General features: G+C 46.1%; 2 long non-coding RNA genes across 2 annotated transcripts; both read right to left on the bottom strand.

Moving 5' to 3' along the window:
* Positions 1 to 80: 80 nt before the first annotated feature.
* LOC128806000 (uncharacterized) lies at positions 81 to 571 on the bottom strand. The gene is made up of 2 exons (XR_008436680.1): positions 509 to 571; positions 81 to 246 (listed from the first exon to the last, which is right to left on the bottom strand). It is a non-coding gene; the product is annotated as an uncharacterized LOC128806000 (long non-coding RNA).
* On the bottom strand, positions 571 to 2470 carry LOC128805999 (uncharacterized). Its single transcript, XR_008436679.1, has 3 exons — positions 2259 to 2470; positions 2040 to 2177; positions 571 to 651 (listed from the first exon to the last, which is right to left on the bottom strand). It is a non-coding gene; the product is annotated as an uncharacterized LOC128805999 (long non-coding RNA).
* Between the last annotated feature and the right edge of the window lie 13958 nt (positions 2471 to 16428).

The following is a 16428-nucleotide window of genomic DNA, read 5'->3' as shown; positions in this document are numbered from 1 at the left end:
TTTCAAGTGGGTAGGGCTGGCAGGAAATCGGCCCTTGAGGAGTTTGGAAGGAAATTTCCTTGTATAAATACACAGTAAACTGAATTTAGAATTTTTTTATTTTTTAGAAGAATCTTCAGAAGAAGAAATAAGAGTATATTTGGTACATCTCGTTACTCACTTGCAGATAAGTGTTCAAGTTGTATAATTCACAAGTTAGGATGGTGATTTTAATGGCTTTAAGGTGTTTCATGGAGGACAAGCAGTCTGAAAAAAAGGAAAATTAAATGTGAAATTGGAATTCTCCACAAGGTTTCACTTCTGTTTGACTGAGTCTGCTGGTGGGGCAGGATTGAAGGGACAGGGAATAACAGTGATCAGACTGAAGATAGCAGGAGTACAGAGGGGGAAAAGTACAAGATAAGGGACCAACTTCCAGGGCTGGAGGGGAAGAGCTTGCTGATGGTCCTTGGAAATGGTGTATGGAGGATTCCTCCCAGAGGGCTGCAGGGGAAAGGCAGGAACTAACCTGTATGCCAGGCACTCCTGCAGTATTCCTGTTTAGTCCAATTGCAGCATTTTTAATTTATTATTATCAAATCTTTAACTCCTCTCTTCTCCTAGGTGGGTGAGAGATTGGGTGACACAGCAGAGAGGAGTTTTCATACCCAGCTGTGAAAAGATTTGATCAATTTATATCTTCTAGGCATCCAGCCTGAAAGACAGGAGGGGTTTGTTCCCTTTTCCCCTTTGTGATGTGAAGGGAAAAAATAAACCCCACAGCCTACCCTGGTAAAATGCTCGAGATTTTGCTGCTGAAATACATTTAAGTCAAAAATATATCTGTGTTATAAATAATTTAGGTCATAAATGATTCAGACTTTTTATGCTTGGTGGAGAGTGGAACAGAACTGCAAAAGTGTGAGTTTGGGAGTTTTGCTCGTTTATTAATAATTCCTCATTTGAGCACATAGAAGTCATCCTTTTGTTTCTTTCCATATTTATGCAGGTTAATTTCCTTACACTTAAACATCAATTTTCTTTTTCTCCTTTTCCGAACTAGTGCAACAATCTGCTCCAGCAGAGAATGCCAGTTGGTGTTTAATACTTCCTCAAGGAGTTAATAACAGAATTTTTGCCACTTAATTCAGAAGTCAGGAATTGAGAGGATGGCCTAGATGTTTTTACAAAAGAAGCTTGGATTCTCAAGTGTGCTGGAATGGTTTGTGCATTTTTTTCTTTAAGTACAAATGACAATTAATTGCTGCTGCTGTCTTTCCCCATCTGGCTGAGTTTTACCAGCCCAAGAATTGCATCCCTAAAGCAACTTTTGTTTGACCTCTAGGAGCTTCCCACACTGATATTTTCCTTTCTTTTTCCTCAAAAACCACATTTTATTTGGAAATTCAGGGTGATACTGTAAAACTGTAGGAATTGTTAACCTTGGAGTGCTCCTTTGTTGTTGCTGATTTTTCTGTCTCCCCAGACTGTTTTGAAATAACATCATTACATTGCCATCCGTCCGCCTGGAGCACAACCCAGCATTGATTCTGCTCTTTGTGACCCAGCACAGGGGCTGAATCTGAAATTATTTTTAGCACTCATATTTTTACCTCTCTTCCACGAGTTGCAGACTGTGCATGGCAGCAGCAGGACTGGTTTTAGTGGAACACACTAATATTCCCTGATATTCCAGGGTTACTGGACCTGCTGTTTTTCAATAGCCAGTGGCCCCCACTCAGCACAGTATCCTACTCACACAGGGTGCTGCTACCCCACTGTCCCTTCTACCTGTCCCTGCAATGTGGAAAAGCCTTTTTACACTTGATTTTGCACCTTTGGTTAATGTTTGTTGGACTGTCCTCATCCTACCATCACCTGGAGCAAACCTGTTCTGCCTGGTTTGTTTTACACAGCTAATACCTGTGTTTTGGGAGTTTTTTCCCCCTAAGATATTCACTGTACCCCAGTTTAAGTCAGACTTCAAGGCATCCTTGAAAGCCAGCAGGTAAGTACATTATCTTCATCTAGAGAGGCTCTAAATCACATTAGAAAATTACCTTCTGATAGATGACAAAGGCACTTGCCTGCCCAGGTCCCTGAAAACATGGGTCAGTGTCATAATTGCTTTCTTAACGGTACCACGGTGTCTAATGATCCTGGGCACAATTAAATCATGGGAATAATGCTGCACAATGCTGGAAAAATAATTAGATCAGCTATGCTTGGGTGACTTTGAGATTGCCTGAGTGAGGCAGTAAGTAATGCAGTTACTTTACCTACAAGGGATGGCTCTGCTGTGGACGGTGTTAGGAAGCTGCCAGTTCCCAGGGGCCTTGGCAGCACACAAGTGTCCCTTGGTTTACAGCAGAGCCAGGCCAGCTCTTGTATTCATCCCTGCCTTTGCTGGGATGGTGCTGACGGCATACTTGGCACTCCTAGCTGTCACCCAAGTCACACCAATGCCGGCAAAAACCGGGAGAAAACGGAACAGGAGAAGCTGGGAAAGCTTTGCTGGCTGTTGCCAAGGTGACTGGGTTTGTGCTGGACAAACACTGCTGTGCTTTTCTCGCCTTGTGGCATTTTGAGTGGAACCAAACAAACTCCTCCAGAGGCAGAACAAGTGGGACAGGGGTGAAGGGAAGGGACAAACCAGCTCTGGCACTTGGGAGTCAGTGGTGTCTCTGTGGCCAGAGGGGCTACCTGGGATCTCTCTCCTGGCCCTGTGCACCCCTTGGAGGCCGCTGGCTGCCAGGAATGCTGTTTCCAAATGTTTCCTTGCAGTGTGCAATCCTGGCGATTTGTGTGAAAGAAAGCACTTGGAATGCAGTGAGGAGTCCGATGGGAAACGCCTTCTAGTGTGGTGTGATTTAATCAGGGCCGTTGACTACCCCCTTTTACCATTCTGGGCTAGAACTGGGACCTCACCTCTATCAGATTTCTTTTTTTTTTTTTTTTTTTTTTTTTTTTTTCTCCAGACTTTTCATTCCCTCTGTGGTGTTACTACCCTGACTAAGCTGACAACTCCTCAAGTCCTGTGCTGTATCTAAACCCGGCTCTGACGGCCTGGGAAGGCTGGGGGTGAGGGTGACAGCCCCAGGAGGTGTCCATGGGACAGGGAGGCTCCTGCCTGGGCTGTGCTGAGGCCCTCCCGGGACCAGCAGAGGGCAAAGCTGCTCCAGCTGTCCTGGGCTGGAGGCACGAACAGTGCCGGGAACAGCCGGACTATCCCGTAGATGAAGCTGTGTACTTTTATTTTGGGCGACAAGAATGGTCCATTTCTCCTACCCGCTGAATGATGTACGGGGCAGATATAGTTCTCTGCCTTTTTACCTCCGTGCCTTATGCAGTTTTTTCCTTCGTTTTGGTTTGTTCTCCCCCACCGTGGCTGGTGCTTCTCTTTCTCCTTGTTACACACTGAAACATTCTGTTACAGAAAATAGCTTTTTGTTACCTGGTGCTTGGTGTATCGTATTGGTTCTGTGAGTAGTATTTCAGGGATGGAGCCGCTCTCTCAGATCTGGCACCTCAATACGTAAATTCTTGCAAGGTTTAGCCTAGAAAGCCTTTTCCACATGTACAAATGGCAAAATACAAATACAAATACAAATACACTTGACCTGTTGGTTCAGGTCTGTGTATGCACCAAAGTAATTTCTGACGTAAAAGCAGAACTGCAGAAAAAACACAGTCAGTATCTTGAAAAAATTAAGTAAGATCGAATTAATTTCCCTTTTCTTATTGGTTGACACAGTCTTACTTTTCCTTTACTTTCTTCATTTTATGCCTATTTCTTCTCTCTTTGCCACTGGCTGCCAGGATTAAAGGTGAACCTCTTTCCTTCCATTCCCCTCTCACCACCTCCTTACCCACCAGCATGTCTGAAACTCTCCAGCTCTGATCCACGTCCTTCAGCCACGCTCTTACACTGATGGAAGAACCAGAACAACATGATTACAATCAAGGCAAAATATTGAAAATTGTTTGGGTGTTGAAACGTGCAGCTGTGTAGCCTAACTGGGTTTAGGCTGCGGCTACAGATGTATTTCTATAGCTACCTCTTTGCCTCACTGCAACTAAATATAGGTACAGCTGCAGCGGAGGTCATCTGCAGCTTCCAGCAGGGAGACACAAGCAGAGCCACTTCGCAGCTTTTACACCTCAATTTGGCACCGCCCTGTTTCAGGTGCCCTGATTACCACTCCTGTGCTGTAGTTTATAGCCCATTTGTTGGCCAAGTGTTTTACCATGGCCATGTAGCTTGTTGCTGGGTTGGAAATTTGCTTTTAGGGAGACATGACAGTGCATCCCACTCTTTTAAACACCTACGGTCTTGCTTTGTTCGTTGGGAACTTCACATTTATTTTGTCCTAAATTATGTGTATATAATTATGTATCATTCCTTTTGTTGTGCAAAACCAACAATTTTAAGGGAAATTGAAATGGATTAAAGCAACAGGTAGCTGAGTGGTGTGTGCAGAAAGAGAGCCCTTCCTTGGGGAGCTTCCTGAAGAGTTCTTATTGGAAAGGGCCGGCTGGAACTTTCACAATGGGGAGGCATGGCTGTGAGGGCTAATGCTAAGTGTGGGCACATGGGATATGGAGAGGATAACTTGTCCTTTGGATGTGAGGTGGCACTTTATATGGGGAAATGGAGCTATTCCTGTTGAGGCAGGGACAAGGGGAGCTGGCATCCTGCACTGGGAAGAGACAGCTTGGCCAGAAAATGTTCTCTCTCCACTCTCCGAGTGGGAAGGCTGCTGGATGGCAGACAGCGCGTCCTGCCGTGTGGGCAGACGTTGATCAACCTGTCTCACCACAGTGATTCTGATTTTGGCCTTTCCAAATCTCCGTGGCTGCCTCATCCAGAGAGGTCCTGACCCACGTTCAAAGGGTTAATTTTAAAACCGTTTTTTCCCCTCATGTCTCAGCACTGTCTGGCTTTAGCTGTGATTGGGATGAGAAGTGACAGGGTGCCACAGGGGAGCTGTTCTCCTGGGGTTTGCATCGTGCCTAAAGCCCGACCGGAAACTCCCGAGAGGAGCTGACCTGCCAGACCCCTCCGACAACACCAGCTTGACCAAGCAACTCTGATTCCCAATGAAATGGGCTTCCCAGTTCTTTGGCCTTCACCTCTCCTAGCATGCCACAGTGTTTGCTGAGAAGGACATGATGGTGGCTCTGTGCAGAGGCGGGACACACCCTTCTGCGGGGGGCTGCACATGTGGCCGTGGATCACCGGGGATCTGACTGATACTCTTGGTCTCAGCAGGCTGACTCCGTGGTGTGACTGCAGTGAGTGTCTCTTGGGAACATCCCCTGTCTGCTGTGGAAAAGGCAAGGAGCAATTATGTCACAGAGATGTTATTTTTCAGTGACATGGCTCTGCTGTAGATGCTCACAGAACAGCTCGCAGGGATCTCTCAGGCTGTGTGGACACATCAGATTAGTTGATGTGGCCAAATACAGATATTTCCAACTAATATGGCTATTAAATAATTACATGAAATAACAGCAATCTGAGAAGCACGCAGGACAAAAATCTAGTGAGATCAAATACTTGCTTAGAGTTTTTTGGTCTGATTTTTAAAATGCAGCAATTCAAGAAGCCTTTTCACACAGCACAAGAGCCTCTTCTGCCATTTCAAAGGTTACCACAGAAAGTTGATGCACGGAAGTATAGATGCAGCTTCTAAAGTCTATCTTGTGCATAATATCAAAATCAAAATGAGGATCTCGACATTTAGACAGGACAAGACAAAAGGCCAAAGCCAGTCTGTGGCTTTCAATATCAAAGTACAAAGCCCAGCATAATGTGACACTAATCTATGCGATAGCATGGGCAGCTTGAGGCCCATCAGGTCCATCTGATGAGGTTCTGCCACCATCCCATCTGTTTTGTATTCATCTGTCACTGAGACTCGGAGCCACTGGAGAGGAAAAAGAACTGGCAATGTCATGCTGTGGTTTTTCAACATCATTACAAGCAGTGTGGGAATTGCTAGGGCTTGTTTCCTTGTGCTTGTCAGGGGCATGCGAATGTTATGTGGGGGAAAACCCACCAAGATCTACAAATACCACTCCATCCTAGGAGTATACACTGGTTGGTATCCATCAGGATTTCTAGACCAAAAGCTGCAGTTACATCGTGTTTCAGCTCTTCCTGAGCTCAAGGAAGATGGATGGGTGTTGATGTGTCAGCTTCCCCCTGCTACAGTCTGAATCCTGCTGTACAGTACAACCACTAGAGGAAAAGCGTGCAGTGGGGACTCCCTTAGCTGCAATGTGCTGGTGTCACTCCATGCACTTGTCTTAAAGCAAATTAGATGAAGATTTGGCTAGGAGCAGATGTTCAAAATAAGAGCAAATCACAGCAGCCATATACCCAGCGGGACTGAGGTTTCCTTGAACTCAGCAAACATCTCCAGCAGCTGGCACTTGGAAGATGGGGGAAAAAAAAAAAAAAGGAAAAAAACAGATGCTGAAAGTTCCCTGAAATAGCCCCCGAGCCTCTGGAGGGCAAAGTATGTCTTTTAACTCCTGCTTATTATCGCTTCTAGTAGGCTCTTTTCCAGTCCTTACTGAAGAGTAAATGCTTTTTCTGTGTATTCCCTGCAGGCTGCCCTACTTTACATCATCACCTTGGTGATGGAAAACACAGTCCTCTGCGGAATCTGCTTGTCACGATTCCTAATTTTCTTTCAGAGGTGAGGAAGCGGAGCCCAGAGCCCGCTGCAGTCCCTGGGCAGCCCCAGTTCAGCGCTGCGTGGGTGGGGGCTGCAGCTCTGGGAGGTGAACGCACCAGGCACAGAGAAGTATTTCGGACATTCCTCGCAGGTCGTGGCACGGCTCGCCGCTCCGACCCTCTCTGTGGCGCCTTTGTTCTCCGGCAGTTTCCATGGTGCCCCCGCTTTGTGCGCAGACCTGTCTGCAGGCTGCACTCTTCTCCATCACGCCGCACCGGCTGATTTCCCGAGGCGGCGCATCGCACTGCGTGCCCGTGCTGCAGAGCTGCCAGGCGTCAGCCACACAGGCTTCCTGCAGCCTGGCTCGCTGGCAAACCTCTGGGAAGCATGGATTGATGGTTTTGAACAGAACTGGGTGATTATAGATGAGAATTCAGCTCGGCTTTTTGCCTGTCACGTTTAGCAAAATCGGAGGAGGGCCCTCACCCGAAGGGGTTGTTGCTGTAAAATGAAAAAGCACTAGAGGCATGACAAGAAGGAGCAGCCATGCTGCTTGCTGCAGCAGTCAAATTTTATCTTCATCAGGCACGGGCGAGACGGCTGATGATCTGTAGATGTACCACACAGCGATTGGCGAGGTCGAGCTCCTTTATCTGTTATCTCGCTGTTAATTCTCTGCTAATTGTTCTGATACCGGAGCGCTGCCCGCCCTGAACGGCACCGGCAGGGAGGAACTCCTAGTCCTTATGTCAGGTAGAGTCAGGAGGCTGAGTAACCTGGCCCCCAGTATCTATGCCCAGGGATAGTATCCCCCGGGGAACCCCGAGCTTTGAGCCTGCTCACAGGATCGCAGTAGAGTGCTCAGAGCCTGATACTAGAAATATTTCAGCGAGAAAAGCAGTTCCGTGAATCTTACAAGCTGTTCATCCAAAAGGAAGTGGAGTGTAAAATCACTGCCCAAGTGGAAAAGTAGGTGAAAGGGCAAAGCTGTGCCCAAGGGGGGATTCTAACTGCAGGCACAGGGGAGAGTACTTGAAGTGGTGGGAACAAGGATGGAGGTCTGTTAGCAGGCTGTGTACAGGAATGAAATTTAACCCAGGACCTGCAGATATCAATGAGAACTGGAACAATATCAGAGTTAATATCGAAATATAGAAACAATCTCTTCAATGACACAAGGGTGGCTTGGAAAGAGACGTCCTCATCATAAAAGCTCAATTATTGGAGCAAAAAAGTGGTTTTCTTCATTAAGGTGAAGCTTGTACTGTGTATTCGGATAGAATGGGCCACTCCCCAAAGCTGAACATGGAAATGAACAGTTCCTAAGTCTTGGCAGGGGTTTTCAAGGATGCCTAGGAAATTATAATGCCCAATTAAGTAGGAATTGGTCATCCAAGTCCCTTAGGCAGTCCTGAAAATCACAGCCACTCTGCACTGCAACTAATTTTCAGTCAGATTTTTTTCCTTCTGCTTCCCTTTGCTCTCCTCTCCCTGTGGCACCGACAGCTCCTGCTGGCTCAGAGGTGTGGCTGAAGCCAAAGCTAAGGAACCTGGCTTGGAAACATGGCATTCAAGGAGCCTTGGTGGTGACAGGAGACGGGATCTTCTGTCCCTGCTGAGGCCATTCAGAACTGGAGCTGTTTTTTTTCCTACCAGGTAACTCCCTCTCACTTTTGGCCCATTTCTGTGCCTCTGATGTGAGAACATTATGCCGGATCAGCAGTGGAAAAGGGGGTCTTGTTGGGAAGGGTGGGAACCACAGGGAGCCTCTCTTGACTAGATTAGCTTCCCAGGAACCCCGGGAATTTTATTATGTCCTTGATTTCTTCCCCAGCAGCTCCATTCTTAGAATAGGTTGTACTTGAGTGCACAGGTAAGGAAAGCCCTTCACCTGGCAAAGGTTTGGGAGATAATAAAGGAGCAAAAAAGCCTGATCATTTTGGAAGTAAGTGATAAACTTGATCTGGAAGAAATCAGAAGGGAAACTCAGCTCTGAGTGTGAGCAGGAACAGTATTGCAAGCTTCCGTGGGAGACATCCTCCAACAAAATCTTGAAATACAGGACATATAGTCATGGCCAGAATATTGCTTTCCTCTCACCAGGGACTTGGTTTTCCACTAACTCCCTCTGCTCCACCCTTCTTGATAACCAAGTCTCCAATTCCCATCACCTATTGCCAGTTGTTATGGCTTTTCAGCCTTCCTTGTCATGCAGATCCATCCAGTCTATCTGTGGCCCTGGAGCTCCTGAGCTACCTTGCCAGCCTGAAACATGCTGGAGATGTGCTGGTACCTCCCAGGAATAAACCTGTTGGTTGTGCACAAGGCGTTGTGGCAGGATCCAAGGAGGAGATGTGCCCTTGTGTGACAGAGGTGACTCGGACACACGTTCCTCCTGGATACACCAGGAGAAGGAGGATGCTAAGAGAAGTAAGGCAAGCATTTTGGAGAAATGTCTTCTACACCTGCGGCGTTCCACAAGTGAGGAATAATGGTGCTTTCCCTTCACACAGCCAGTGGCTCTCGTTCAGCCAAAGACATGCCAGGTGTTACAAAAGGCTGCCAAGGCAGCAGGGAATGGATGTAGGGACACAGAGCTGGAGGTGGGACTTAAACGTATCGGCTAAATCCCGACGCAAACGCGACTAAGTCGTTGTTAAATTAATTAGCAGGTTGGAGTAAATTTAGCATCTCCCTAATGCGCTGGAAGTCATGGTGACTTTGGAGCCTGTGCTTCCCAGGGCTGGTTTGAGCTGATGGCACTGGGATGTGGGAAGGCTGCTGGGGTGACAGGGCATCCGTACCACTTTTGCAGAGGAATAAGTGTTGATTAGCAGCTTTCCAACACCTCGTGCTAAAGAACGAGCTATTTTTGGAAAGGAACTTGAGTGAAGCAGCAAATTCATTCTCTGCTGAATAAGGGGATCATTTGTTTTAATAGCAGATTGCTCTGTTAAGGAGAGAGGGATTTTGGTGAGGATTTGTGACATGGTGCCACATTTAAATGTGAGTGAGTGAAGGTTTCCTTGCGCAGAAAGGGAGGCAGGGGTGTAGTGAGCTCCTGTGGTTGAAATTTGGGGATAAATTAGTGTCATTAATCATCGGAACCACTTGCCTAGGGATGGAATGAATTTATTTTAACTTTGTTATTTTAAATCACTTTCCTGATGTGTATATTATAGCTTCACCAGCTGTTTGGGGTTTATTTTCGAGGGAAATTGTATTCCCAGAAATTCTTGTCATTTGTGAGAGATCAGGCTCTCTGATTATGGGGTTCCCCCTGGCCTTAAAAGATTTGAATGTAGGCAGCAGAGAAGATTTCCCCCTCATTCCTTATCCTCCCAGATAACGTCAAAAGGGCACTCGGGGATTTAAAACCCTGTGAGCGGAGGGTGGGATATGAGGACAATCACAGCTGAGGATACCCGTGTTTCCCTACAAGCGGGTCTATCCCTGCCTTTTGACACTTGGAGCCGAAGGGGGGGAAGGTGCAACACTCCGCTGTCATTTAAAACAAAAGCCCCCGCGGGTTCAGCACGCGTGGGGCGTGTGTGGAGGGGTGGCGGGCAGACGTGCAGGAGCCGTGTGTGTGTGTGTGTGTGTGTGTGTGTGCGCGGGGGTGTGATCGCGGGTGGGGTGTACCGGGGGTGTGTGTGTGTATGTCGGGGGGGGGGGACGAGGCGGGTCCTCCGCCCGCGCCGCCCGCCGGCAGCCGCCGATGTGTCCGTGAGCTCATCCATCGGGAGCGCGGCCGCTGCCTCCCGCACCCCCTCCCACCCACCGGCCCGCGCTGCAGCGGCCGCGAAGGTCACCCGCGGGTCCCCGGCATGGTGGCGGCCGCGGGGGGCTGAGAGGAGGCGGGCGGCGGCGGGAAGGAGCCGAAGATGGCTTCGCCCGCGCCCCCCGCGCCGGGAGGCGGCCCCTCGCCCCCCGCCGGCCCGCCTCGCCTTCGCCAGGTGGGTGCTCCCCGGCGCGGGCAGGGGCGGGGGGCGGCCCGCGGCAACCCCCGGGCGGAGCGGGGAGGGGGGGGACGGAGCCCGAGGGATGCGGGGGGGCGCGGGAGGCAGGCGTGCGAGCGGCCCGCAAGTGCATCGGCAGTTTAGAGGTGGGCAGGTGGACGGCGGAGCCGGGGACGGTTTCTGCTCTATTCGATAAAAAACCCGCTTCCATAACAAAACCACAAATCCCATCCCTATCCCGGAACCACGGCAGGCAGCACCTGCGCAGGTGTGCCCGCACCGTCAGGCGCAGAGGGGAGCGCAGACACGCGTGTGTAACATCGCGGTGGTGCAGCGCGGTGCGTGTCGCGCTGCATCACCGCCGTGCCGGCGCGGGTCCGAAGGCATGAATAAAATCTTAATTAACGTAATGCAGCAGTTTCCGAGAGGCTGCTCCCGCTCCTGCTGCATGCAACGCTCTTCCGCTCGCATCTCTCCCCGCGCAAGGCGGGAGCCCCGTTCTTCGCGGCGGCTGCTGCATTAATTTACATTTGGAATGGGGAAGTTGGTCGCAGGAGTTGTTTGGCGTTCTTGACCCGGCTGGGTCGGTGAGGCCGAGCTGCTGCTGGGTGTCTGCGGGGTTCGTTCCGTGAGCCCTTGGTGCCTCCCGACAATGGGAGAGGCAGGAATGGAGGGATGCGGTGCCAGTGTGTTCAGTTTGTGCGTCCCTGCTAAAGCTGTGGTGTTACGGTGGTTATTAATAAAGAAAATTAGGTTAATAAAAGAAAAGCTGTTGTAAAGGAGGATTCCCAGTGTGTAATCAGATTAGTGTAGTATGTATGTACTCAAACATAAATCCAGAAAGAAATCCTAGCCTACTCTTTTTTTTTTTTTCCCTCCCATTTTCACTGGTGGTAGCGTTGATGAGGAAATCTGAGGAGTCTGGAGTTGGGACAGACATCTGAGAGTTTGGGGACTATTTAAACTTGTCAGTCCCCTTGCACGCCGGAAGTTTGGGCTGGCAGTTCCAGCAAAAGGCCTTTGTGTGGGTGTGCTGATGACTCTGGCTGCAAATGCCACAAGAACAGCTGCCCCCTCGACCCAAGTATTTTGACACTTCCTGTTCTGCTCCCTGCTGCAAACTAAAAGAAAAAAGTGATTTTAGTCCCGAAGTTTGGTTTTAGGAGCGAAGATCTCTCCAGTTTATTGCAACCTGTAGTGGGTGTGATCAGCAGGATAGGTGAGAAGTGTTGAGGATGGAGAGGAAAGAGTTGGGGATGAGGACCCCAAGCACTGGGGATCCTCATTGAAACTTTGCCTCTAACTTAGTCTGTGTGCTCACTGAGACCAGGTAAGCAGTATCCTTCCAATCAGTGACCACGTCCTTTGGAGACAGCTCCTTTTCTATGATCCTCCTTGTTTCAGACCTTTGGTTTGCTCCTCAGTGGCTGGGAAACTCAAGGTTACCCATTATTTATTGCTGCACGTCCAGCAGCAAACCCAGACTGCTGCGTTCCCTGGAGCGTTCTGAATCGGCCTCTCACGGGGTTATTCATTTTGCATGAGGAAGAAACGAGTATCCTGAACTAGTAGGCAGAAATTACTCATTAAAAAATTGACCACTGTGGTTGTTTTACTGTCTGCCTCTGCATTTTGTCCACTCTATGTTTAGAATTATTTTTAATTGCATTTAAAAAGGAATGACTCATCGCTCATGTTTCTCTGAACTACAGCTGGGGTACAGTCTGCTGTTTATTTATTTCTTTCTTTATTTAAATTTTTGCTGCCCTTCAATAAGACACCATACACACAGCTTATTGGGTGACCTTCACAGGAGTGGGAAACTCCGTGAATAAGTTCCCAAAGCGCTTCAGACCAAGGTAAAGAACACAGCTTTGGCAGAAGTCAATCTGTTTTCCTATAAATCACTACCGGCCTCCCACTTTACCAAGCATTTCTTGCATCCTGAGGAGGGGAGAAGAGTGCAAACAAAAGGGAAGTGAACGTGTCTGTCTGGAAGTGTTGTACTGACTTTTGTTATCACATTGCACTTGTTGTGATAATGCTGAATGGAAATTGATGTTGGCAGCATGCTGAATTCCCGTTACATGCATACCTTTGGGAGATCCTTGAGGTTAGTCCTGGCTTGCAGCCTGGGAGCAAGACTCACTGAAGAAGTTGTTTGAAACAAATTGGTATTTGTGGAGGTTTTACCATGTCTTTCAGTTCATCTAAGACAACTTCATTTGAAATATATGTTGAGGGCACATGCAGAACCAAGGATAATGTTTACCTCTGAGAACCTGTTTTAGCAAGAACTGCATTTTACCTGAAGCACCTGTGTTGTTACATTTAAATTGGGCTTAAGGTACTGCAATCAAGATATTTGTTATATAAAACTTGATCAAGAATGCACCATATAAAAGACCAAGCTGTTGTAAATTGGAGACCCTTGTATTTGGAATAGGATGGAGGTTGTTTCTCTTAGCAGTAGACAAGTGAATTATTTCCACTGTTTTTCCTTTTAGTTCTCAATGCTGCACTTGTCAAAAAGAAATTTAAACACTTCTCACAATAAAAAATACACTCACTTGAATAAAATTTGCAAACCAAGTACTGTCTTGAATAGGAACATTGTAACACTTGGGTACTGCTCTCCCACTGCACTTCTGAGCATGCAGGAATAAATCAATGATCCTAATCCATTATCTGATATGGAAAGAAAGTGTGCAGGAGTGTCTTTCAGAGTCATTTAACTGATCTCAGGTAAAGTTCCTTATCATCGAGCAATGTGCAGCGCTCACATGGTAATTGTCCTGCTGTCATGCTTTATTGATCCCCCTTAAATCCCTTTATTCTGTCTAATTTTCTTTTGGTATTACATCTCTGCCTGGATGGTCTTCTTTTTCCTCTTCCAGCTTTTTTTTTATTTGTGCCTTTTTTTTTTTTTTTTTTTTTCTCTTTCCCCTCCCTGAAATAGGGTTCAATGTACTTGTAAATCCAAAAGGAGGTAGATATTTTGGGGATTCCAAACTTGGGGTACAGACTAAGAACTAAAACTGGAGAGAGAACACCGTGGTGTCCAGATGAAGAGTGCTGGAGTGGACCTGGGAAGATGCAGAGCAGAGCATTCTGCTTCTCCAGGGATGTTCATGTGGCTAAAGGGCCCTGCATTGCAAATCCATGCAATTCATCTCAAATCCTACAGTTTTCCAGCCTGTCAGCTTATATGAACTCTTAATAGATGTGTGTTAGTCAGTGTGAAGTCTGGTCCTGGAGCTTGACAAAAATCTCTTCCTCGATTGGTGTGGGACAGCTGGAACCAGTTTTCTTATTTTTGTTTTCTTTCCTCAAGGAGTTTCTCTGTAACTCTGCTGAAATTTGCTTCTTTTAGACTGTCTTTGATACTTTTTTCCTTTCCTGAAAGCTGGTATCCTATGGCAGTCTTAGGGGTTGTTCATACCACAATGACTGTTCGTCTGCTACGGCTGTGCTTTGCTCCTGCCTTTTCTAATCCACTGCCCAGTTTTTCCCCTGCTGCGGGACGTACTTTGTCCCCTTCTAACACTTGGCAAGACTTGAGGATATTTTAAGCTTCTCTTTCATGGTTGATTTAGGCCAATGCCTCTCCCAGCCTCTTTGCTTTGGACAGCATGTTGTTCACCTCCACATCTTTGCTGGTGCTGATTCTAGTTCCATAATTTCAAAAATTTGCTTTGTTTGAAATCCACATTTTCAAGGTTTCTTTGAACTTCAATTTGATTTAAGCTTATTTTATTTTATTTTATTTTATTTTATTTTATTTTATTTTATTTTATTTTACCTTCTGCCACCATAAAAAATTAGAAGTAATTTGTTGGGAACTAGAATGGCTTGAAAAGTCAGCCTGGTGAAGCACTTGCTTAGGTGGCATGGCACAGGGTAATGCCAACATCCATCAAACTGAACATTTCTATTCCACTGATCCCTGCCTGCCATATCCGAGGGAAAAGGCTCCTAGAAAATGTCTTCCCCCTGAATTGAAACGATGAAATATGAAACATAATGAACCTGCTGCATAATAGATGTGGCCTAATGTGGGAAAAAGTAATTACAGTTAGGGTGTAAGTGACTATGTGTGTTGAGATAGCATATAAAAATCAGTGTGCTACAGTGTTTTTTGGGTTGCAAAACCAAGCACCAAGTTAGTTGTAAACTAATAGAACTAAAGCATGTGAAGATTTACCACTGCCACGAAAACCCTGTTTGTGTTAGCTACCAGTAGTGGAAGGGAAGAATCAAGAGTTCTCAATTCATATTCCAATTGGGTCTTCTGTGGTTTCGCTGAAAAAGCATGGAAAAGCAAAATGAAAAAGGGAGAAAGAAAAGCAGGTTCCAGGTGGGTTTGCAGACTGAGTTAATCTAGTAAAGAGCCTCAGCTGCTCTGATGTTCGTGCAGTATCAGCCCAGGTAGGCAGGGAAACAGACGAGTGGCTGTTCCTCCCTGGGGAGTTTATAAGAGGAGCACTGGTTGGCGGGGGGAGCTCCCCAGGGCTTCCGTGAATTTCAGCACCTGCTGCTCCTCGGGCAGGGCCTTTTGTCCCACATCGGCAGCACCTGCCGCTGGAAGGTTCCAGAAGCCGGCGCCGCCTCAGTCGGGCTGCAGGGCTCCTCCTGGGCTGCGCAGGTAGGGCCTTGCTCCGGCTTTTCGTGCTTTATTTTCAATATTGGGCTTTGTTAGAAGTGCTGAGGGAGCGGGGTTGAGTGAGGATTGTGATTTGGTGCTGACTTGTGTGCCAGTTCTGCTTTATTTCTGCTTGAGGCACGTGGAGTTTGTTGGCAGGTATTCTGTTTTATGTGGATTATGCCCTCAGGGAAGCATGAAGGGTTTGACTGTTGGGTTGTTTGGTGTTTTTCCTTTTTATTATTTTCTGTGTGTGGTTTTCTATTTTCAGAGTGGTTTTAACTTTTTTGGGGTTTTTTTCCCCATTTTTTTCTTATTTTGTTGTTCCTCTTTTTTTTTTCCCCATCTTTTTCTTTTTTTCCCCCTCTCTTTTTCTTTTTATCTTCCTTTTTCCTCTTTTTATCTTCCTTTTTCCTCTTTTTATCTTCTTTTTTCTCTTTTCCTTTTTTCTCTTTTTCTCTTTTCTCTTTTTTTTCTCTTTTTTCTCTTTTTCTTTTTTCTCTTTTTCTTTTTTCTCTTTTTCTTTTTTCTCTTTTTCTTTTTTCTCTTTTTCTTTTTTCTCTTTTTCTTTTTTCTCTTTTTCTTTTTTCTCTTTTTCTTTTTCTCTTTTTTCTCTTTTTCTCTTTTCTCTTTTTTCTCTTTTCTCTTTTTTCTCTTTTCTCTTTTTTCTCTTTTTCTTTTTTCTCTTTTTCTTTTTTCTCTTTTTCTTTTTTTCTCTTTTTCTTTTTTCTCTATTTTTTCTCTTTTTCTTTTTTCTCTTTTTCTTTTTTTCTCTTTTTTCTCTTTTTCTTTTTTCTCTTTTTATCTTTTTCCTCTTTTTTTTCCTCTTTTTCTTTTTTTCTCTTTTTCTTTTTTTCCCCTCTTTTTCTTTTTTTCCCTCTTTTTCTTTTTTTCCCTCTTTTTCTTTTTTTCCCTCTTTTTCTTTTTTCCCTCTTTCTTTTTTCCTCTTTTTCTTTTTTCCTCTTTTTCATTTTTTCTATTTTTTATCTTTTTCTTTTTTCCTCTTTTTCTTTTCTTTTTTTTCCCCCTCTTTTTCTTTTATTTTTCCCCCTCTTTTTCTTTTTTCCCTTCTCTTTTTCTTTTCTTTTTTTTCCCTCTTTTTCTTTTTTTCTTTCCTCTTTTTCTTTTCTTTTTTTCTTTCCTCTTTTTCCCTGGTGTTACT

This window comes from Vidua macroura, chromosome 4, assembly GCF_024509145.1.
Source record: "Vidua macroura isolate BioBank_ID:100142 chromosome 4, ASM2450914v1, whole genome shotgun sequence".
NCBI classification, from domain to species: domain Eukaryota; kingdom Metazoa; phylum Chordata; class Aves; order Passeriformes; family Viduidae; genus Vidua; species Vidua macroura.
This window is presented reverse-complemented; position numbering and strand designations above follow the sequence as displayed.